We start from the raw sequence: 23,233 nt of genomic DNA, 5'->3' as shown, positions 1-23,233 counted from the left end.
CACTCCCACATCACTTCCCCTTTTTCTGTTTAAAAAAAAAGGAAGGCTTTAACTTTAACATAGCAAATATAACAAAACAGTTATCAAGTAAAAATTACAATAATCTATATCCTAATTAAGAAAAACTATAACTACAACTAACTATTCTTTCTAACAAGCAGAGGAGACCCGAGAAACTGCTGCTACCAAGAAAACATGCTTTACTCTTTCCCAAGCTTTTTCAGGCTTTCTGTGGATTCAGTTGTCCACACGTCTGGGCGCCATCTGTTGAAATAAGGAAGCGGCGAGGCTGCGTCCCCAACACCCTGGCCGCTTGGCTAGCTCATGCCCGAAATAACAACACACAAACTGTATTCATTTAAAGAACTGCTTGGCCCATGAACTCTGTCCCTTACAGGCTAATTCTCGCACCTGGACTAGCCCATTTCTAATGATGTGTGTAAGCACCCCAAGGTGCGCTTACCGGGAAGATTCTAGCCTCCGTCCATGCTGGTGTCTCTGCTCCAGAGAGCAGCTGTTGGGTCTCTCCGGGAGCAGAGCAGAGTCTGACCTCACTTCCTCTTCCGCCCAGCATCCTATCCTGTTTATTCCTCCCATCTATCTTTTAACCTATCAGGGCCAGCCAAGCAGTTTCTTTTATTGCTCAGCCAATGAAATCAACGGATTGATATATGACACTCCCACATCAGAGACATATAAAGGACAGGATCTCTTTCTGTTTTTCTGCATAGAATTTGCATTTGAATTTGTTAATTTATTTATTGCTGCCTTCCTTTTCCTACTAAATTTAATATGAATAATAATTTATAACTGTTGATTCTGATTTAGCCAAATGCATCAGTTTCTATTTACAGTAAATGAAGTTAGACAAATCCTTTTTTCTTATATTTATTTATTTATTTATTTAGATTTTTCGAGACAGGGTTTCTCCGTAGTTTTTGGTTCCTGTTCTGGAACTAGCTCTTGTAGACCAGGCTGGCCTCGAACTCACAGAGATCCACCTGCCTCTGCCTCCCGAGTGCTGGGATTAAAGGCGTGTGCCACCACCGCCCGGCTCTTATTTTTAAATAAGAAAATCTACATGCCATTGTTTCTTAGACTTTCTATTTCAATTACTTTATTTTTCCTGTAGTAAAATTTCATTTGTAGTTTAATAAATAAAATTTACCTCTAGATCTGAGAGTAAAACAACCTCACTGGCCAGCCTTACAAACCAATTGGCGACACATACCTTTAATTCAAGTAGCCACACTAGTTTGCCATAGAAACCAGGCAGTAGTGCATACCTTTAGTCCCAGTTTAAGGAAGAATATAAGATGAGAGGAGACAACTCTTACACACAGTCTCATTCTGAGATCCCTGGAGGATTGACATTTCCAACTGAGGTAGAGGTAAAAGCCAGGGACTGGCTGTTTTGCTTTTCTGACCCACAGCTTCCTGCCACTACATGGCACTCCACCCACACAGCTTCTTGTGCCTCCCCTAGACTGTCAATCCTATGTGTGGCTCCAATGTGACTCTTATGGCTTTCCTTAGGTCCTGCAACCTGTGTGAACCCACTACAGGGCTTCCCTGTCTCTTTAAGAAACATCCATTAAGTTTGGTTTTGATTTCTGCTTAGAAAATCTGCAGGTTAGCGACATTAGAACAGATCAGTTCAGAGCTCCAGCATCTCTGGACAACTTTAGTGGTATAACTGAGACAGCTACTGGCCCACATTGTTACTGCAGCTTAAAATTCTCTTCTGAACCACGATTTTAATGGACATAGGTCATCTGATAATGGCAGATAACATCACCATCTAGGAATTTAATAACCTTTTCATTTCTACTATGGAAGGAATTCTTAAAGAGATATGTGACCTACCTGGGACATATAGATTTTTAGCCATAGTTTCTATTAGTTTGACAATTCATATTATATTCTTAAAGAAATGGTTTGATAGCAGAGTCAAGAATGAGAAACTTTTAGAAATAATATAAACTTTACAGACTAGTAATGAGTAGTTGGCTGAAAGGATTTATGTCATTGAATATGACAACCATAATGTGACAGGCAAAATTCACTCCATGACAATGGGTTATGAAACCTTACAGAATGTTACTGAGAGATTATCTGATAGGAGCCATACTGTTGAAATTAACAGTCAAGTTTTGCTAACAATTTCTGACAAGCTAGCAGATAGAACCTTCCTTTTGGAAGACAATCTACATATCATCCAAATAATCTCTTAGGATGAGAAGATATCATTAATGAAAAACTTAAAACTTGGATGTTTTAAGTTGTATATGGATGAGAACCAGAAATTAATTGATTTGATGAAGTGATTAGAAATATTCATGAGCCAATAAATTCATACTCTATAATAGAGAGTGATACATAGATTTGAAAACCATTGAAAAACCTATCCGAAGTGATGAGCAAAGGGATGCAGTACAAACAAAAAACAATAATAAAGATTTGTCATCACCAGTGCCTTTCAGGGGTAATAGATGACTTACCAAGCATTTTAGCTACTTATCCTGTTACCATTTCTGAAAATCCAGCAAATAGTAAATACCCAAAAGGATATTCAGAATGTAAATCAGAGCCTATATGTATGAAAGATATAAAATATATTAAGGGGTAGTAGTATCTCTTATGGAATGCATTCCCCTTATGTGAGTCAGTTGGTAAAGACATGGGTTAAAGAAATAAGGTTACTCCACATGATTGACTTCAATTAGTCTCAACTGTATTGGAAGACAGTTCACGGTTCACGCAGTGGAAGAGTTATTGAGAGAGGAAGCTAAGGCCCTTGAACATCAAGATAGAGTCAGAGGTTATGAGGCCTCCCAAAATCAAGTTAGAGGTGTGGGTCATTATGCAGATCTAGATATGCAAGCTATATAAATGAACATATCTTGTCCCTATGCTACACAGCAGCCCTGAATTCTTGGGACAAGATTCAAGAACTAGGAGAAAGCATTTAAGCATACAGTAAGTTTATACAAGGTCCAGGATAACCATTTAGTGACTTTTTTTGTAAAGATTAACTAAAGCTGTACAAATAGGGGTAGCAGATCCAAAAGTTAAATAAGTACTCATTGAACCTCTGGCTTTTAATAATGCTAATTTAGAATTCAGAAAGATACTTGGCCCCTTAAGGGTCAAACCAGCACCAATACATTAATGCATTTTATACACAGCCAATGTTGAATCTTTTGACTATAACACTGAAGCTTATGTAGGAGAAGCAAAGGTATAAAGAGACATCAAAATACCAATTGTTTTAATTGTGATAGAATTGGCCATTTGAGAAGGGATTGCACGCAGGGCATTCTTAGAAATAATGTTTCTTCTGGGAATAACTCAAATAGAAGGCCCCAAACTTCTAGATTATGCAGAAGATATGGCAAAGACTGTCATTGGACCACTGAATGTAGATTTTTTTTTTAAAAAAAGACAAACAAACCAACCTGTTACCTTGATGAAACTCCTTCAGGGGGCTTTTTGCAGGCACCGAGGTCAAAAGTGGTCCAGTCATTCCCAGTCATTATGGAGGACACACCTCCTCAAGAAAATTAGAAATTCCAGTGCCTGTTGTAAAAAATCAAACTGCTATGGATACTAGAATAATCATGGAGGATGAATCAAAAACTCTAATAGAAAATAGAAAACATATGTTTTGGTAGATGTCTATAAATGGTCAAAGACCAAAGTTGAGAGTAAAATTAAATAACATTATAATTGAAGGAATGTTAGACACAGGTGCATATGAGACTATTATTTCTCCAGAATCTTGGCATCTGAATTGGCCTCTTCATTACTGGGCAGTAATTTTTTGGGAGGAATTAACAACAGTTATTCCAAAAGCATGAAAATTCAACTTATAAAGCAAACTAATCACATTGTATAGGACAACCAATAACTGGAGCTTCTATATTCTATACTGATGCAATGAATCAGGAAAGGTAGGGTACAAATCAGAAAATTTAAATAAAGTGGAACAAAACCCTGATGATTCTATCAAAAACTCAGAATTATATGTTATTCTTATGGTACTAAGCAACTTAAAAATACCTCTCAACATAGTTACTGATTCACAATATGCAGAGAGTTGTTCTGCATATTAAAATTGATGAATTTATACCAGATGATACAGAATTGTTTTATTATTTATTCATATAAAAGATATAATCAGGAATAGGCAGCATCCCATATATACAGCATACATCTGGTTTCATACAGGTCTAACAGATCCTCTAGCACAAAGTGGTACAGAAATTGATCAATTATTGTTTGGAAATATGTTGAAGGCTTCAGAATTTCTTTAAAAATATCATATTATTAGTAATGATTTAAAAAATAGACTTTTCTATCATATGACAACAAGCCAAGGAAATTATAAGGAGTTGGACTCTGAATCTATCCTTTTTTAAATCCAAACATATTGTTAAAAGAAAAATTCAGAGTTTCTGTCACATGGTATAGGACAGAAGGACAATAAAAATCTAGGGACTAAGGTTATCAAAACTGCTTTCAAAGTTTTCTTTCTCCCCATACCTATTTTTGTCTCTATTTTTGTATCTATCTCTGGATCTGGTCACTGACTCTATCCTGATCCGACAGTGTTCTGGGACTGGTTTGGCTCCAAGGACTGGATTTGCTCCTGGCTTCTGCTCCTGGTGAAGCTTGTTTTTTCAGGCCCTCTCTGTCCTAGGTGGCTTGTTCAGTCCCTCTCCTGTGGAATTTGTTGCCCAAGGTGGAGTTCCTTGCCTCAGGGCAACTTTGGCCTAGGTTACTGGCTTTTACCTGTATCTGTAAATCCTGGTCTGGATTCCCTCCTGCAGAAATCCCTGGGTTAGAGTTGGACCTGGAAAGGTTTTTGGTTCCAGTCTACTACCTTGGAGGTCCCAGGCTCGGGTGCACCTGACCCACAGAGGACCTGCTTACTTCCTCAGAGGTTCAAGACTCACGCTTGAACCCGCAGAGGTTCCAGGTTCCTGCCTATTCCCTTTGATGTCGCAGACCAATATATGAACCCACAGAGGTCCTGGCTTAGGCCTACTCTCTCTGAGATACCCTATTTGCGCCTGGCCCCTCCAAGATCTCTGGTTCCTGCCTATTCCCTCAGAGGACCCAGGTTCACTCAGGCCCAGACTGGCAGAGGTCCTGGCTCAGGTCTAGTTCCTAGGAGGTCCTAAACTCACACTCAGACCCACCAGGGTGTTGGCTTAGGTCTACTCCCTTGAAGGTCCCAGATTCATGTCTGGACCCTCAGCATTATGGCTCTGGTTCACTCCCTCAGTGATTACTAACCTGTACCTGTTCCTGTTGAGATCCTTGACTCTGGGCTCAATCCTGATCTGCCAATATCCTGGGACTGGATTTGCTCCTGGCTTTTGTTCCTGGAGGAGTTTGTTCTCTCTCTGTATTAGGTTGCTGGTTCAGTCCCACTCTGGTTCCAGTGGAAATTGCAGACTCTGAGTCAGGTCATTGGTTCAATCCTCATCTGCCAGTGTCCCAGGACTGGGTTAGCTCCCCGGACTGAATTTGATCCTGGCTTCTGCTCCCAGTGGTGCTTATTTCCTCAGCCCCATTTCTCACATTTTTGGAAGTTGCTTGCTCACACTTTCTGCTTACTCAGTTAATATTATTTTCTCCTTTGGTCTCTGAGGGAGTTGAAGACTAGATAGTTATAGTTTTCATTGTTTATCAGATGAAGAAAGTGATTTATGATAAAAAGTAAATTAGGTACAAAACTTTGGACTCACCAAATAGGATAGATATGGAATATTTTCTCTGAATTTGTCAAATGAAAATGGACTAGACATTGTTGATGTACTTATTGCTGGCATATATTATGCATAGTCATTTTTCTTATTGTATATCATAGCCTTCTTTTTATTTTAGACAAAAAAGAGAAATGTAGTGATATTTCATTTGGATTTTAATAAATAAAGCTTGTCTGAAGATCAGAGAGTAAAACAGCCTCACTGGTCCTTACAGAGCAGATAATGGTGACACACACCTTTAATTCCTGTAGCCACACTAGTTTGTCATAGAAACCAGGCAGTAGAAGTGCACACCTTTAATTCCAGTATTAGAGCAGAATAAAAGATGGAAGGAGACAGCTCTCACACACAGACTCATTCTGAGATCCCTGAGGACAGGATTGCCATTTTGGACTACGGTAGAGGTAAGAGCTGGTAACTGGCTGGTTTGCTTTTCTGACTTTCAGGTTGAACCCCAATTTCTGCCTCTGGATTTTTATTAATCATGCTACATTTCTCCTTAACAATTTATTTTTATTATTTTCTGCAAGTAATATTTGTCTACTTTAATCATATGTTTAGTATTTCTTTTCTCATTATTACACCATTAAGATATTGTTTTGCCTTGAACAGCATTTTAAAAGGCTTAGAGGTTCTTGATGACAAATTTTTGAGAACATGAATGCATTTTTACTTTATTCTTGTTCCTTTTTATTTTGATATTTTTGATTTTTTTCTAGCAAGTTCTCTACCTGTAGCCAAAGCTAGCCTGGAACTCTCCAGATAACCTAGGTTGTCCCTAAATTTACCATTACCCTGCCATTTCTGTTCTTAATGATTTCTTTTTAACAGAATATACGCGCAGATACATATTTCTCTCCTAATTTAAAAATAACCTGAAGGTGCTATTAATCAACAGTCTGGTTCCTCATCCATCTAAACATCAGGTGTCCATCTCAGTGTTGCCCTGTGCACCCCCATTTCTTTTCTTTAAGACTTGCTCTTTACTATTGCTTCAATTTGAATCTGTGTTGTAGAATAAAACGATAATTTAAGATTTTTATACTTTTGGGAAGATGGGTTTTACCAGGTCTTTTCTTTTGGGCCACCAACTAGCTCCCAAGTCATGACATAGAGCCTTTTTAGGTTTGAATGCTAGGCACATTTCTGGTTAGTTCTTTTAATTTAAATTAACATGTTTCTCTTTATCTGTTTTGCCTTGGGGTTTATTACCTTTCTTCTGTGTATCTCACTTTCACTGCTTCTCTATGCCCAATTTGCAGACATCTGCCTGGATTCCTGCCCCAGGCATGACCCTCATTCTCTCCTTCTCTCATTCTTTTTTTCTCCCTAAGAGTTATCTTTCTATTTATTCTTTTTGTCCACCAGTCACACCTATCCTTTCTTTGCCCAGCTACTGGACATTCAGCTTTTAATTAGACTAATCAGGTGTGTTAGGCAGGCAAGGTGAAGCAAATGCATAACATCTTTTAATAATTAAACAAATGCAGCATAAACAAAAGCAATATATCTTTTCCCAGTTAAAGTGATATTCTGCAGTATAAACAAGTATAGTACATCATTGCCTAGTTAAAATAATATTCTACAACAGTGGGTGACTTTCTGGTTCTGAGGATGCATGCTTTCTGTTAATTTTAAGGAAGCTACCAATGTGTTATCTCAGCATCACCCAGTTTCCCTGTTAATATCTTCTTAGGTAGAAGATGCTTTGCTGACTTTCCATTTTAAGTTCTCTTTTCTGTTTTAATCTCTCAATTCTTGATGTACATTTTAAATCATATTGACATTTGAATTTCTTATTTTCTCTATAAATATGCCTGTTCTAATGTTTAACCCTTTGGATATTTTTACTAGTAGTATTTTTCAATTTTAGAAGCTCTACTTTAATATTTCCCAAAGCAGTTTGTTAATTTTTATTTTCATTCTTCTTGACAGTTTCTTTTACTTCTCAAATATGAATGCTTTGTGTGATTTCTTTTATTTGTATTTCTCTAGTCTTTCCTTCTCTGTAGTAGGGTAAGAGGCTTATGTTGAATGCTATTGTGCTTGAGACTTTGATTCTGCAGATCTTCAAGGGCACTACTATTGAACTATGTACTTTCACTTAAAAATAGTAGGTTTTATTCTCCCTTTTATCCTTCTTTTCCCTCCCCAAACAGTACTTACCTTTTTGAACCTTTGCATATTTCTTCAGTGTGGTCCAAGGTCTGCTGTTCTGTTGTCCACACATATTCAAGGTTTATTTATTTTCCCCTACCTGATGACACTCTGCCTGAATGAATGCTTAGGTGTGCTTCCCGTATGACACAGTTACAATGGTGGCTTTCCTCAAAATCTTAAATTCCCATGCTTTCTGACCTCAACGAACATGAAATTCATGTATGTTATTGTAGATTATGCATAAAGTTGCAAAGTCTCTTTAAAAGTATTTGGAACCCTTCAGTAGCATAGTCTTCCAGCATATTCTTTTCTGAAAACCCACTCTTCTACCATATCCAAAATAAAAAGAGAAGAAAAAATAAATAGCCTTGCCTGTGTCTCTGCGGTCCTGGTCTCATGGGATCAAAAAAGTCGCTTAGAGTGTTCTGTGTCTGTCACAGATGTGTCCACCACCAAGATCTCAGTCACCTCCGGCCACTGTTCAGTGCTCCCTCTGGTTCATATGCCATGGCCCTTATAATTCTTATCGATTTCAAGATTGCTCTATTGTACTGCTATAGCCACCATCACTGTGGGAGGCCATCATGAATGCTAGCTTTCTCTCCTACACTCAGGAGCTGTGGCAGTCTACTTCTTTGTAACTCACCTGCATGTGGTTGAATCCCCACTTTATCCATCCAAACAAATAGAGTCTAACGTGGAAATAAACAATGAACTTTTCTGAGATTGTGTTAGAAAGATCAGAAAAGTGACCAGTAGACAAAAAGTAGTCAGAGATCCCTGGATCATCCCATGTCCATACATGGGGGAGCATAAGAGTGTGCTCTTATTCTAAGGTATCTGAGACATCTCTTCATGCACAGAGTGAAATTCTTTAGAAATCTTTGAAATCACATGAGAAGCAAGGCCAACAGAGAAGTATTAGTTAGCTCATTCAATATCTTTACAAACACACCATCAGAAAGTGGATCTGTTTCATTCACCAAACTCCTCAGAAGAACACTTACATTGTTCCTGATCAAAGAGGGTATGTAGAGGCTGTTTGTTCATTTCCCAGATGCCCAGACCCAGAATAATCACACAGAAACCATATTAATTGCAATACTGTTTGACCAGTAGCTTAAGCATATTTCTAGCTAGTTCTTACATCTTAAATTAACGCATTTCTATTATTTTATAGTTTACCTCAAGGCTCATGGTTTACTAATACCAGTGCACAGGTATCTTTCTTCTCTGTCTCTACGTGGCCTCTCTCTGAATCATATTCTTTCCTCCTCTATCTGCTTAAAATTCCTGCCTTACTATATTCTGCTAATCCACTGGCTGAAAAAGCTTTACTCATTAACCAATAAAAGCAACACATATACAGAAGTACTTCCCATACCAAAAGAGGGTTAAAAAGTTGCAACTAGAAGCACCACTGAGTTACAACTCAAATCATGCATTAGCTACTCAGTTTCAGGGAACACAAGAAGCTATAAAAGTTTGCTATTTGGAGTGTGGCTCAGTGATAGACGGCTTACTTAGCATTCAGGAGACCTTGAGTTTGATCCCTAGAACCACATAAATGTTATACTAAATCAAAGAAAGTCAAAAAGAACATAGGACACATTCAGACATTCTTCTGCCAGGCCTGATAGGTCATGACTGTGGTCTTTGCTTCTAAAAAGGCTGAGGCATGAGAATCATAAATTCAAGGTCAATTTGGATTGAGATCTCAGTGTCAGGGCATTTTTCAATGTTTCTCTTCAATTCTGCCTTATTTATTCTTTTCTCGTGCTTCCGGGAGCTCCATTTAATTCTTTAATTATTTGGAAATACTCAGTGTATATTTGGTGTCTTAATTATTTGTAGTTTTTGGCCAATAATTTTCATCCACACTTTCTGTGTTTTGGGAAATCACTGTCAATGGAAGAAAAGAATAAAATCAGATAGAAGTTGATTTGATTGACAGATGCACAGGGGTATTATCATGTCAGTGTCAAGTCTTTGAAGTCTTTGTCTAGTTCTTGGTGTCCTCAGAACTATCTTGTTATCTCTCTGTATATTTGGTTCTGTGAACCTGTCTAGTTAAATGGGGCAATGAGTTCTTTCATTGTGATACATATATCATTCAAGTTGTAGATATATCTTGAAAAAAACCCTGCAAATAGAATGAGGTACCATGCTTTAGAGTTCAAAACTGGTTCATTTCAGGTTAATAAAGTCCGGATCAATTGTATTGTGAATGTGGAATTAGAGTTAAGTAACCCCTGTGTGTATGAGTGGTGCCTTGATTTTATGGACCAATTTCACACACCAAGCAGTTCCTTGGAGGACTTGTGCTGTGGGACAATGGTCTGTACCCTGTCAATTGTATTTTAATAAAGTGCTGATTGGCCAGTAGCCAGGCAAAAAGTATAATGGGGCGACTAGGCAGGAAGCAGAGGTGGGGCAATGAGAACAGGAGAATTCTGGGAAGAGGAAAGACGCAGTCTTCAATGGTCACGTAGACTCAGAGGATGCAAGATGTGACTGCCTTGCCGAAAAAAGTTACCAAGCCATGTGGCTAACACAGATAAGAATAATGGGTTAATGTAAGATGTAAGAATTAATTAATGAGAAGCCTAAGTTACTAGGCCAACCAGTTTATGATTAATGTAGACTCTGTGTGTTTATTTGGGACTAAATGTCTGTGGGACCTGGTAGGACAGAAACATCAGTCAACAGACTTGGAAGATAATTGTAGGGACATTAGAAGGTTTTTTTTTTTAAATATGTTTATCAGGGGTTCTGATAAAAGGAAATTCTTACTATCAAACAGCATTACCTAAAATTGTTGAAGTAACACTATTCATTTTTGGTGGGAAAACTGCCTGTATCCAGCATAATTCTTGGTCGTGTTTGAGCCCCATCTTCTTCATTCATTTCTTCATGGGCTCGATCTGTGAAGATTGGCTTAGTGTTTCCTGTGTACTAGCCTGACACATTTCAGTGTCTGGGACATGATCTGTTGAAAGCTCAGCTTCTTTGCTTCTGTTGACCTTTAATCATTTAGAACACCAAATGCATGGCTGCTAAGGGAAGGGCCTTGGCTATGTGAGAGTCTCACAGAAGGAGCCACAAAAACCAGGAGACATGCCGAGTAACACGAACTGAATATTTACAGTGTACCTTTGACACAGCATGACATGCCCTCTCTCTATCTGGGAGTTCATAATCTCCTGGAAGCACCAATAAAGCATCTATTTTGGGGTCACAGCAAATTATTAGGAAGCCAGCTGCTGGGCTTGGCTACACAGGGTTCTCTCTTAGATACAAATCAGACCAAAGAAAATGATATATTTTGAATATTCAGACAATGTCAAAGCAACAGAAACCTCTTTTAATAGACAGGGAAGCATATTTATTGCTGAACAAAATTTGTAGGATTGTTACTGAAACTCTTTCTATGAACGTACTATTTCTCTGTGCTCTCAGAATAAGATTGCTTATACCAATTAAATTTTCTAAGCAAATTTGCAAATTTACTACTTTATTCATTAGTTTGATCATTTGTTTTGTGTTTATTCCTCATGGTATGTAGTAATGTGTTTACTCAACAAAGCCATACAGAGCTGAAAGCTGAAGGGAGATGAGGTATGTCATACAAAGGGTTTCAATCCCATTTTCTTTTCTTGTAGAATGGGAATTAAAATCTGTACCTCACAATACCAGAGGAGCCTGTTACACAGGAGTGAAATAAAGACCCATGAACGCAAGGTGGCATAAATAAATTATCAAATAAACAAAGAGTGGAAGGAATAGAGTGGAGGAAGTCTAAATAATAGATGGAGAATGAATTATATGAATGGAATCGCCATTAGAAAGTCGCCAGTCTAGCTTGTTACCGGGATCTGAGGTGCATTTTGTTCATTGCTCTACGGAAAGTATGAAAGATGGGAGATGGTGAGAAAAAACTGATGTAGTCAAGGCTGACCTGGAGGAGGCCTGGAGTCTCCATCTGCAAGAGTCAGAGAGTGTTAAGAGTTTTTGTATTGGACACAGGGGTTTATAGAGAGGAAGTAGGTGAGAATCCTTGGGCTGGCTGAGGCCCTGCTCTTCAAATGACCTCCTCCTCTTTGAAGTGGAGTTAGATCTCCTTCATTATCCAACATTTGTAGTTTCATCTTAGACAAGCCAATTCACATGAACATGAGCAGATTAAAAGGGGATTGTGGATGGATCCTTAAAAGACAAAGGCAAGAGGAAAGAAAGCAGAAGTGAAGCCCCTAATTAGTTACCTATACCATTTCTCCTCTGTCAAAGCAAGCAACTTACCACTGAGCTCTCTGTTCTCGACATTGCTGTCTGTTCACTGTACACATTGGTTTCTGCATACACTGTGACATTCCCCACTGACAGTCCTTCAGTCTATTTCAGTGGGATTGAGGACAACATTTTTGTTGTTTCTTCTTTCTGCTGAGTGAGTTGAGTCTGTGGATTTGAGGAATGGGAAGTCTTGATGATAGGTGCAGGTAGGACCTGAAGAGGACCTAAGAACATCTCCTGGTGGTCATATCACAACAGGTGTAACCACCCTGAGTTAATAAACTGAAACTTAAGGAAAGACTTCTCTTCAGACAACAGGATTCGATGGGGATAAGAAGTATGAGAGAAAAGTGAACCCTGTATAAAGACCCTTAAGTGGATGCTAAAACTCTTTTAAGTAGTCTCTCTCCAAAAATGGTTATTGGATTTATAACTTTAATGTGTTTATAAACTATTCAATGTTTTCATTTCTGCCAGGTGCAGCTTCCGTTCTGTCCCCTTGAAAGCTGGATGGACTGAAAATCTTTATAACAAACCACAGGGAGAGAAAGTCTGCATCACTTTGCAGTGGGGACAGAGTTAATCGAGTCCTCAAGCCAGGCTCATGGCTACTGAGTCAAATGGATTCAGCATGTGCACCTCAGCTGATGCACTGAAGAGAGCACATCTGTGTTTTTCTCCCCAGCATATAATCTTCACCAAACCCTAGGACACCTCCTAAGACAGCAGACAGACAAAGGGGCATTCTGCAAATATTTGACTAGCAGTCTTCAATGCCCAGGATATGGGGAAAAAAAGATGAAAAGAAAAAGATTAGAGATTAAGGAACATACGTGCCTCATGGTGTTCCATGCTGAATCCTAGAACTGAAGACAGATAGGTAGACACTAGAAAGTTTTGTGAAATCTGAATATAATCTAAACTTTAGTTAGTGACATTACACCAATAATAATCACTTATTCTCATGAAGTGTGCACTACTTATGTAAGAGGTTAACACTGAGGAGTTATTCTGAATTCTCTGCATTATGTTGGTAGCTTTTTGTAAATAGAAATCACATCAAAATAAGTTCAGAAAGCATTTTCAATAATACTTGAAAATACATATAGAGTATCAGGTATCGCTTTGAGAGGAAAACAGCTGAAATTTGTTTTTGCTGTGGGGAAACAGAAGCAGAAGAGAGTAGGGTGACTGTTGGGGAATGTAGGAATGCAGGAGATATTTTCAGAGACATTCTGAAAAAGTCAAAGTCGTTCCTCCTGCCTCTTAGAGATCTGTCTAGCTCAAGGCAGTGTTTTTAGCTGGCATGGCCCCATCGCATGTCCCTGAAAGAACAAGAATGCTGTTCACGTGGTTCAGGTCGTGAGGCCAGTAGGATGTCCAACAGAAGGGAAAAGGGATTAGAGCTCTCCAGCCCAAACCACGCTTAAAATGGGTAGGACAGCCTCAACTGTATTCTCACAAGGGTGTGGGCCAAAGTCAAGGTTGGTCAGGGGGATGGGCGAGGGGAAGTCTTGAGGGGCCCAGAATTAGAATCCACCCGGAAGAGATAAGAACAGCTCAAGTGAAGGATTTGGCATTTGGAGCAACTCTGTGATTTTGTGAGTTTCCCCAAAAGTCAAGGAGTGCTCCTTGCCCAGGTCTGAGTTCCTATGAAGAAGCTTGGGGCACCCACATCTTTCTCGAAGGTATCCTCCCTCTTTCGAAGAGCCAGCTGATTGGAACCAAGACAAGTGTGAGCTTCCCGCAGAGAAACAGGGAGTTTCCGTTCCTTTTCAATTTTCTTAGGTGTTCTGAGACAGTTTTTTTAAACTTATTTATTTATTTATTTATTTATTTATTTATTTATTTATTTGATGCAGGCTATAATAACTCGCAATCCTCCTGCCTCCTGCCTCCTCTGAGGGTTTGAGCTGGAGTGATTAAGGAAGCTCTCGTGTTAGAACCTGACGGTAATAAGGACAGAAACATTCCTCATCCTGATCCAGAAGTCTTGACTTTTGGCTTAGGCCATCTGGGGACCAGTTAGAGAGTATACTCCACCTGCCTTCCTGTGTGCATCTAAATTGTACGGTTGTGTTGAAGCGAGGTACAGGTCGGGTGCTGTGGTGCTTGTGGGTAACCCCAGGCTTGGAAGGCAGAAGCAGAACGGCTGGGAGTTTGAGGTCAGCCTGGGATTCACAACAAAATTCATTTTCCAAATCGGAAAACCAGACAGATTTGGGATGTGCAGGAAGAAGGAAAGATCAACTGAGGTCCTAGACAATTCCTTAATAGTGGGAACCTTCAAACTGTTTTCTGGGTTAGTCCCTCACAGAAACGAGGTGCTTTAAGGCACCAGGGGCCCCACAGAGTGTAAGATCAGCGGGATCTTTTTCTCCACTTATGGAACTTAGAGGAATGAAGCCCTTCCCTGGCTTCTTCCCACTGATCTACTTGTCCCTAGCTCTAGTTGATTCCAGGGTAATCTCTGTAATGGAGGCCGAGGCCGGCTTCCCGGCCGTGACAGTTTCCAGCAGAAAAATCAGCTTTTCCCAAAGTTGGTAGGTCAGCTGCTTCACTTCATAATGGGCTGGGAAAATGGCAGCCTGTCAAACCTGATGCAAATGATATTTTATAAAAAGTAGTTTAAATTGGCTGAAGCTGTTTTTAGAGTGATCAGTTTTTTTTTTTTTTTAAGAAAAAAATATATATCTGGGGCATGTTTCTTGCTGGAAGGAACACGGCTCCTGGGAAAGCAGATTATGCACAGACGCTTTGGGAGAGCTGCGTAGACAGGCAGGTTCAGTATAAAAAGCAGATGACGACTGGCTAATGTGGGAATATGTAAATGAGATTCATGCTGCCCTCGGTTAATAGGAAGAGACTGGTGAGCTTCTTGGGGAGGAAGTCGAAGCCATATTGAAGTCAATCTACTTGCACACCTTGGAGAAGTCAGCTTTGTTCTTTAGTCTCCCCAGGCAATGCAGGAGTTGCAGGAATTCTGCCCCAAGACACAAGAGACAAGGTTCATGTAAAATATTTGGAATTACAATTTCTCTCTCTTTTAGCAGGTACCTAAAAAGTAAATGCTATTTTGACTCAACAATAAAGGGATTTCAGGAGTAGGGACTGTAACAAGAGACACGATCCTTCTGAATTATGTGGGGACTAGTTCCCCCAAGATTAGATATGCCAGAAACTCAGAATTCCACCTAGGAACTTGGCAGAGTGATTGTATTAATATCCAGACTGCCCCAAAGCCTCCTGTCTCCTTCATCTAAGCAGATCCTGTACTCTCCTGCTCTTGGCCACTCTACATGCACCCAACTAGCAGGTCACAACCCTCTGGGGAGGGTCAAATGATCCTTTCACAGGGGTCACCTAAACCATTGGAAAACACAGATACATGGATATTTACATAATGATTCATAACACTAACAAACTTACAGTTATGTAGTAACAATGAAAATAATTTCGTGGTTGGGGCCATCAGAACATGAGGAAGCATTGGGAAGGTTGAGAACCGCTGCTCTAGAGAGTTCTATGGAAGCAAAAACTCTGACAACCCAGAAGATGCACCGCTAAAGAGAGTAACAGCCTCGCGGCCACACATAAACACCCAGAGCCTAGCTCTAGCATAGCTTAAGTGAGACACAGAACATTGAATGTACACGCTACAATTTAGATGTGAAATGGTCAGCAGAGGCTCATGTACTAAAGGCTTAGTTCCCAGGCATGGTTGGAAAGTGGCTGCCACCTATGAGAGATAGGGCCTCTGGGGTAGTTTCCCAGTCACTGAGGGGGCTCCACTCTTTCCTCTGTTTTTTTTTTTCTTCCAGGCCTTGAGATGAGCAACATTGCCCTACAGTATGCTTCTGATGAGACTGCTATTTCATCAACAATATCTGAAAATAGTCGGGATAGATTATGAACTGAAACCTCCAAAAATGGTGCATTGAAATAAGCCTTTTCCTTTCTAGATGAATTCGTTTCTAGTGTCTGTGACTGTAAAGGGCAGCTTATTATCATGTTCTTATTCCACTTGCTTAGCATAGAGTAGATGGTGAAAGCTTGTGTGAAATCATTAACACATTAAGAATTTAGAGGAACTGGGGGCACTGAGCTCAGTGGCAGAGTACTTGACTCTAATGCATGAAATTGTGGGGAAGGATCTATGTAAGGTTTTCCAAAGGGCTTGAGCACTTGATGCTATCCCAAAGGACCCTAGTTAGGCTCCCAGGATCCATATGGGATGATTCACAACCTTCTGTAACTCTAGCTCTGATACCCTCTTCTGGCCTCCGCAGGTACCCACTTATAAGTAGCATAAGAGAGAGAGACAGAAAGAGACAGAGAAAGAGAGAGAGACAGAGAGAGAGAGAGAGAGAGAGAGAGAGAGAGAGAGAGACAGAGAGACAGAGAGACAGAGAGAGAGAGAGAGACAGAGAGACAGAGAGAGAGAGAGAGACAGAGAGAGAAATAAACATAAAGTAAGTGTTCAGAAAAAAAAAAAGAATTTAGAGGGTGGAAGAAGAGAGGAACACAGAGAAAAAGCAAAGTTATCAGGGCTGGCCCTCAGTAAGTTTTGAAGAAAGGCCTGGGAGCAGTTATAATTGTGTAATTTCTTTAATTAGGGAGAGAATTTTCACCTTAAATATTTTTATAAATGTTTGAGATCATTGACATCTTTCCTATGTTATGTGTTAGAGCAAAACTGTGTTGGAGTTTGCTTAGTTTTATATAATTTTGGTTGTGAGGACCATCTATAATTTGAACTGCATTGCCATGTGGATTTCAGACTAGAAACACTTTACTTGGTTTAATTATTCAGCCAGCACAGCTCACTTGTTTCCTTGGGTGTCTATTTTCTGCTTACTAAGAAGAAGGAACGTAGTTGTACTTTGAATATTGGACAAATATGTGTATGAAAATAAAAGACAGAAAAAGTATGGAGATGTTGGCTGACCATATGGAAGAACTACATCATGAAAGTCCTTCAGTGCCTGCCATGTCCTCACGGAGCTAATGTCTCCTCAATTTTGCAATACATCTAAACGCCAGCCTCTGTTTCTCAGGTCATTTGTTTTGCTATATTCCCAGGCTCTCATCTGCTCTGTTTGGCTTTTTCTCACTTGTCTTGCATGTCTTCCTGTGCTCTGATTCCTTGCCTTTGCCAGACTGTTGGCATCAGGTAGAAGCAAATGTCCTATCTGTGTTTTCTGTGGAGCTTTGCCCACCCAGGCTTCAGAGACAGCGCTTTCATTAAGCAGAAGGTCTTTCAGATGCCAGAATCTTCCTTTGTCCTTTGCATGTCTTCCTCCAGCTTCTTGCCTTCTGTAGTCATAGTTGGCTATCTCCCTTTGCTTTGTTAGATGAAGTGACTCCGCATCAGTGACATACTTTGAACACTTTAGATTCCTTTGTGTTAACTGGACTTTAGTAGTCATTCTTAGAATATACATAGAAGCCTAGTCCCCTGACTCCACTGTATCCATTATAGTACATGATGCCTCTTTCACTAATATGCTTCTGTGTCCTCTAAATCCTGAATTTTGGCTTGCAAATGAAATGCTGTCCACTGGCTCCTGTATTAAATGTTTGGCCCCCAGTTGGTGGCACTGTTTGGGGAACTTCCGATAACACGAGAGGCAGGAACTAGTTGGAGGAAAGATCCCTGGAGAATAACTCTGGAGAGCTTACCTGGTCCTTGTTCTCTTTGTCTCTCTCTCTCTCTGCATCCTGTCTTCCTTGAGCATTAGTAATAATACATTAATAATTTGTAAGCTTGACAGACTTGTCATGTCGTCCTTATACACATGGGGCCAAACAGCCACAGACTGAAACCACCAGTCCAGTTTATTGTTTATCCTTTAAGTTCCTTCATTCAGATGTTTTGTCCCAGTAATAATGAAACTGATATAATTTGTTTCTCTGGCTTGAGGAAGGAAAGCAAGGTTTGGACAAAAACATCATGCCGCCTACTATAAAAGAGCAACATATGTTAGCGTAGCCCGTGAAGTAAGGTATCATTCTTGCTTATTATTTTTAATTAATTAATCGAATTTTTGAGTGTGGATGTGTGCTGTGATATATATGTATGTGTATATGGGTGCATACGCATATGGCGGTCAGGGATCAACTTTGCTATCTTCTGCTATTTCTGTCCACTTTTTTTTTTGAGGCAGGATCTCTCACTGGACCTATTTGTTGTTTGGGTTGAAATGATTGAATAACAAGGTTGTACCTGTCTCTAACCCTGACCCCCTATACCAGGATGAGAAGTATGCACCACCATGACCATAAGTTTTGTAGTTGCTGGGGATCCAAACTCAGCTCCTTGTGCTTGCATGGGTACTCAGAAAGTCTACTAAGACTTGGAAAGTTTCTAACATGTTCCCAGAAATTTGTAGAGGCAATACTAAAATACAGATGTCACTGCTTTTCTTTCTCTGTCCCTCCTGCCCTGCACTTACTACACTCCTCAAAGCAAGGATGACTTCTTATCTTAATTTGTTTCCCTCAACATTTATCCCATCACTGGCTATATTTTGAGATCAGTCGTAATGCTCTGTGTTATGGACAGCTGAGTCCTCCATGGAAAGTCCCTGTGAATCATTCTTTATTCAGTGCACAATTTCCAAGGATAATCCATCCCACAAACTATTTTCTAGTGGTTTCCAATCATTTTATAAAGCTAAAAAAAGCACAATCAAGTTAAAAAAATTTCATATGCCATGGCTCTCTCAGAAAAGATGTGAGAATTTGGCTAGTGTTTCGAACTATTCACTTGAAAGATCTCTTGGAATACAAAAGATAGTTCATCTCATGTTTTAAATAGGCAAATTCTGAAAGATGGTGAGCATGAGGTCATGTTGGGGGTTTCTTTAGCACCAACAGACGGAAAGGTGAGCTGTTCTCCAATCCACTACAGATTGTAGATGTTGCCAGCTTCTAATCTGTGGATGGCATTGGTGGCACTGATTTGGATCTTGTGGGATAGGGTTATCCCAAAGTGTTCCCTATTTCTCAACTTTATTTCTAGATCTTTCAGATCATGTTTTTGATTTTTTTTTCCTAATCAAATTTGTTCTTTTATCTCTGGACTTACTTAGTTTGCTTCATCAGGTGAGATACCCCAAATTAAATGAAGTAATACCTTGTGTTGTGTTGATATTTTGTTTGAGCTCTAACAAATAAAGTCTGGAGGTCTGTACAGTCACACAGGAAGTGATATGGTTGGATAGAGAGAGGAAGTCATAAGGTGGGGTGGAGACAGGAGTTTGGCCTCTTTTCAGTCTGAGAGTTACAGAGGTAAGAGCTCTAACAATCGGCCGCTCTGCTTCCCTAGTCTTTCAGCTTTCACTGAAAATATTTGACTCCGGGCTTCTATTATTAAGATCAATTAGAATTCACGCTACAGTACCTCTCCAGAAATATTACAATATTTTCAGGAATGCATCTACATGTTAAAAAGAGTATAAGGAGAATACACCTTTGATCCTAGTAAGTGAACATAATCTGAAACTTTTTTGTTGCATGTGGCTGATAAGAAGGTTGTCTTTGGCTAAGTACCTGTAGATTTTAAGTTGGGAAAAGGAAAAATTATCTTTTTGGCTCCATATTGTATCCACTGCATATTGAGTATTGACAGTACACCTTAATTTATAATGATAGAGTAGTGACTGCGAGCTGAAGAGATAAGGGGAAAAGGTTCAAGTCACAGATGTTTATCATGACCTCTTCTGTCTCCTTGAAGACAGTACTCTTTATTTCTGGCCCCATTTGATTCATTAACTTCATCACTGCTTAGCATCAGCCACACATCTACCTGTTACTCCTTCCTTGTATTCGTTCTCTGGCAACTCACCGTGCTTTAACCTCACATGGCAATCTACACATTGAGAAATGACCCCTGACATTCTGTATATGTAACAGGTAGGCTTATTCAATTTTACCTGTCACCCCCTATCATTTCACCTAATAGTGTGAGAGTCTATTTGCCAGACAATTGCAGTTTGGACTACAGTTTTGAATAATGTCACCATAGATAGGTTTATTCAGCCTCTGGGGATGGCATCCCTTAATGGCTCTCCGAATACTCTAGTGTTTATTTTTTTCTTCACTGCCAAAGTGCTTGCTCATTCATCTGAACCATCAACTTCCCCAACAGTTTATCTTTCAAAATAGCATCTATTGTCCCTTTGAGTCCCCTGAGGACAGGAAGGTAAAAAGCAAATTTCCTTTTCTATAACAGTTAAGTGTTAGGAGAGGTTTCCCTGACCACATCTCGATGTGAAGTGATGTTCCATAACTTGGTTCAAAGTTATGAAATCCACACACCCGAAATTCATGATACTTCCATAACTCTGACTAAAAAAACAGAATGATGACCAATAAATTCTTTTCTGATAGGTAGTAAGATCCATCCAATTGACATTTGTCACAAACCATTATCCATCTGCAGTAATCTTTGCTTTCACTTGAATGCTAAATGCTCCGGACCAACTTAAAATGCACTTCATCCTTAAGAAGTTCACAACCTAATCCAAACATGAAACAAGTCTGTCGTCTACCCACTAATCCAATCTGCTGTATCAGAGTATTAAATGACTAAGAGCCAGGTTATATTCTTGAGGGATTACAGTATAGTAAGGGCATGTGGTCATATGCAAAAAATGACTTGAGTGTCTTGGGGCAAGATTTACATTGCACATTCTCTAGTCTTGAATATTCAATTTCAAATCCATTTTCCTCTTATTTACCCACTCTCATCTCAACTTATTTCTTCTTATGTCTTCTTTAAATAATGTTATTTAGATCAAATATCAACTTTACTTATTTCTCTAGAGACAAATTATGAAAGATTGTAAAGTGAATTTGAATGTTAAATTAAATAAAGGGGGGAGACGGGTGTAAATAAGGGCATCATAAACACCCCAGAGGACAGGTGTGCTTCTCATGAGAGCTTTTGCATTATAAATGTTTTCCTAACTGTATTAAGGATTTTTCTGACTTCTGAAGTCAAACCATTTGAAGGATTTAAAAGATCATGAGAAAATACATTTATATGCTTTGTTCATAAGGACTTCTTCTTCTTCTTCTTCTTCTTCTTCTTCTTCTTCTTCTTCTTCTTCTTCTTCTTCTTCTTCTTCTTCTTCTTCTTCTTCTTCTTCTTGTTATTAAAAATTTCCCCCTCCTCCCCTACTCCTATTTCCCTCCCCCATCCTCCCACATCCCCTCCCCCTCCCTCTCCAGTCCAAAGAGCAGTCAGAGTTCCCTGCCCTGTGGGAAGACCAAGGTCCTCCCCCCTCCATCCAGGTCTAGGAAGGTGAGCATCCAAACAGACTAGGCTTCCACAAAGCCAGTACATGCAGTAGGATCAAAACCCAGTGCCGTTGTCCTTGGCTTCTCAGTCTGCACTCACTGTCTGCCATGTTCAGAGAGTCTGGTTTGATCAAATGCTCCATCAGTCCCAGTTCAGTTGGCCTTGGTGAGCTCCCATTAGATCAGCCCCACCGTCTCAGTGGGTGGGTGCACCCCTCGCGGTCCTGACTTCCTTGTTCATGTTCTCCCTCCTTCTGCTCCTCATTTGGACCTTGGGAGCTCAGTCTGGTGCTCCAATGTGGGTCTCTGTCTCTATCTCCATCCATCGCCAGATGAAGGTTCTATGGTGATATGCAAGATATTCATCAGTATGGCAATAGGATAGGGCCATTTCAGGCTCCCTCTTGTCAGCTGCCCAAGGAACTAGCTAGACACAATGTTTATTTTTATTAAGTTCTATACAAAAACTGTTTTCAGGAATCTTTCAAAGTTTGTTATGAAAACTAGCTATCTCTACTACATGATCTTGATTTTCATTTTTCAAGGCAACTTCTGCCAACAGAAGTTGCTTCTATCTATACCCTGTATTACTATCACGGCTGAAGTTGGTTCTATCTGTACCCTGTATTATTACCACGGCTGAAGTTGGTTCTATCTGTACCCCGAATTACCATCACAACTAAAGTTGGTTCTATCTGTACCCTGTATTACTACCACAACTGAAGTTGGTTCTATCTGTACCTTTATTACTACCACAACTGAAGTTGGTTCTATCTGTACCTTTATTGCTACCACAACTAAAGTTGATTCTATCTATACCCTGTATTGCTTTCATAACTGAAGTTGGTTCTATCTATACCCTGAATTGCTATCACTACTTGTTTGTTGCTTACTGCTACTGTCCCTCACCTTCCAACCTTAGCACTTCCCTCTTCTCCCTTTCCCAACAGCAAATGAGAAGTTACTTCTTTAATCTACTATGCCACACTTCCAAAACGATTTCCATTGGTCTTGGCATGGTAGTGTATGCCCTTACCCCCAGCTCTCTGGAAGCAGAGACAAGTAGGTCTCTGTGAGTTCGAGGCCAGCTCTACATGGTGAGTTCCAGGACAGTCAGAAATGAGCCCGTGTCTTAGAAAGAAACAAAACACAATAATTACATATTGTGTACAATTCAGGGAGAAATTTCTGCAAGCTTAACCTTTTATTCTTTCTATTAAATATTTTAAAGGCAGGCTGCCACAACTGTTCTGTCCAGCAGTTATTTTTCCTCTCTCAGTGTTCCCTTTGCATGACAATTTCCTAATTTTCTAAGCCTGACAGTGAGTGCTTTCATTTGTTTTCATTTTACCCATGTTATTTTCTCTATTTTAGTTTCTGCCATTCAAGTAGAGTTGCCTATTTACTTATATTATTGGTTTCTATTTTTTGTGCTTTTCAGTTTTCTGTATTTCCTTGATTCTTTGGCATATTTAAGAACCTGGAAACTCCATTTGTATGAACTTCTCACTCATTATCTTTTTTGACTAGTGCTACGTTGAGGACCCATCAATATTATAGTTGAGATGTTGTCTTTGGGACTGATTAGATTCCCAAAGGTAGAAATTTTCAGTTTTCTCTTGGGAAGGTTAAAACTTTCTAATATGACTGTAAAGCTTTGGCAGGACAATGGCTGGGACAGGAATGAAGACAGTACTATC

Source organism: Alexandromys fortis, unplaced genomic scaffold, assembly GCF_014885135.2.
Source record: "Alexandromys fortis isolate MF-2015 unplaced genomic scaffold, M_Fortis_MF-2015_v1.1 scaffold_42, whole genome shotgun sequence".
Lineage (NCBI taxonomy): Eukaryota > Metazoa > Chordata > Mammalia > Rodentia > Cricetidae > Alexandromys > Alexandromys fortis.
This window is presented reverse-complemented; position numbering follows the sequence as displayed.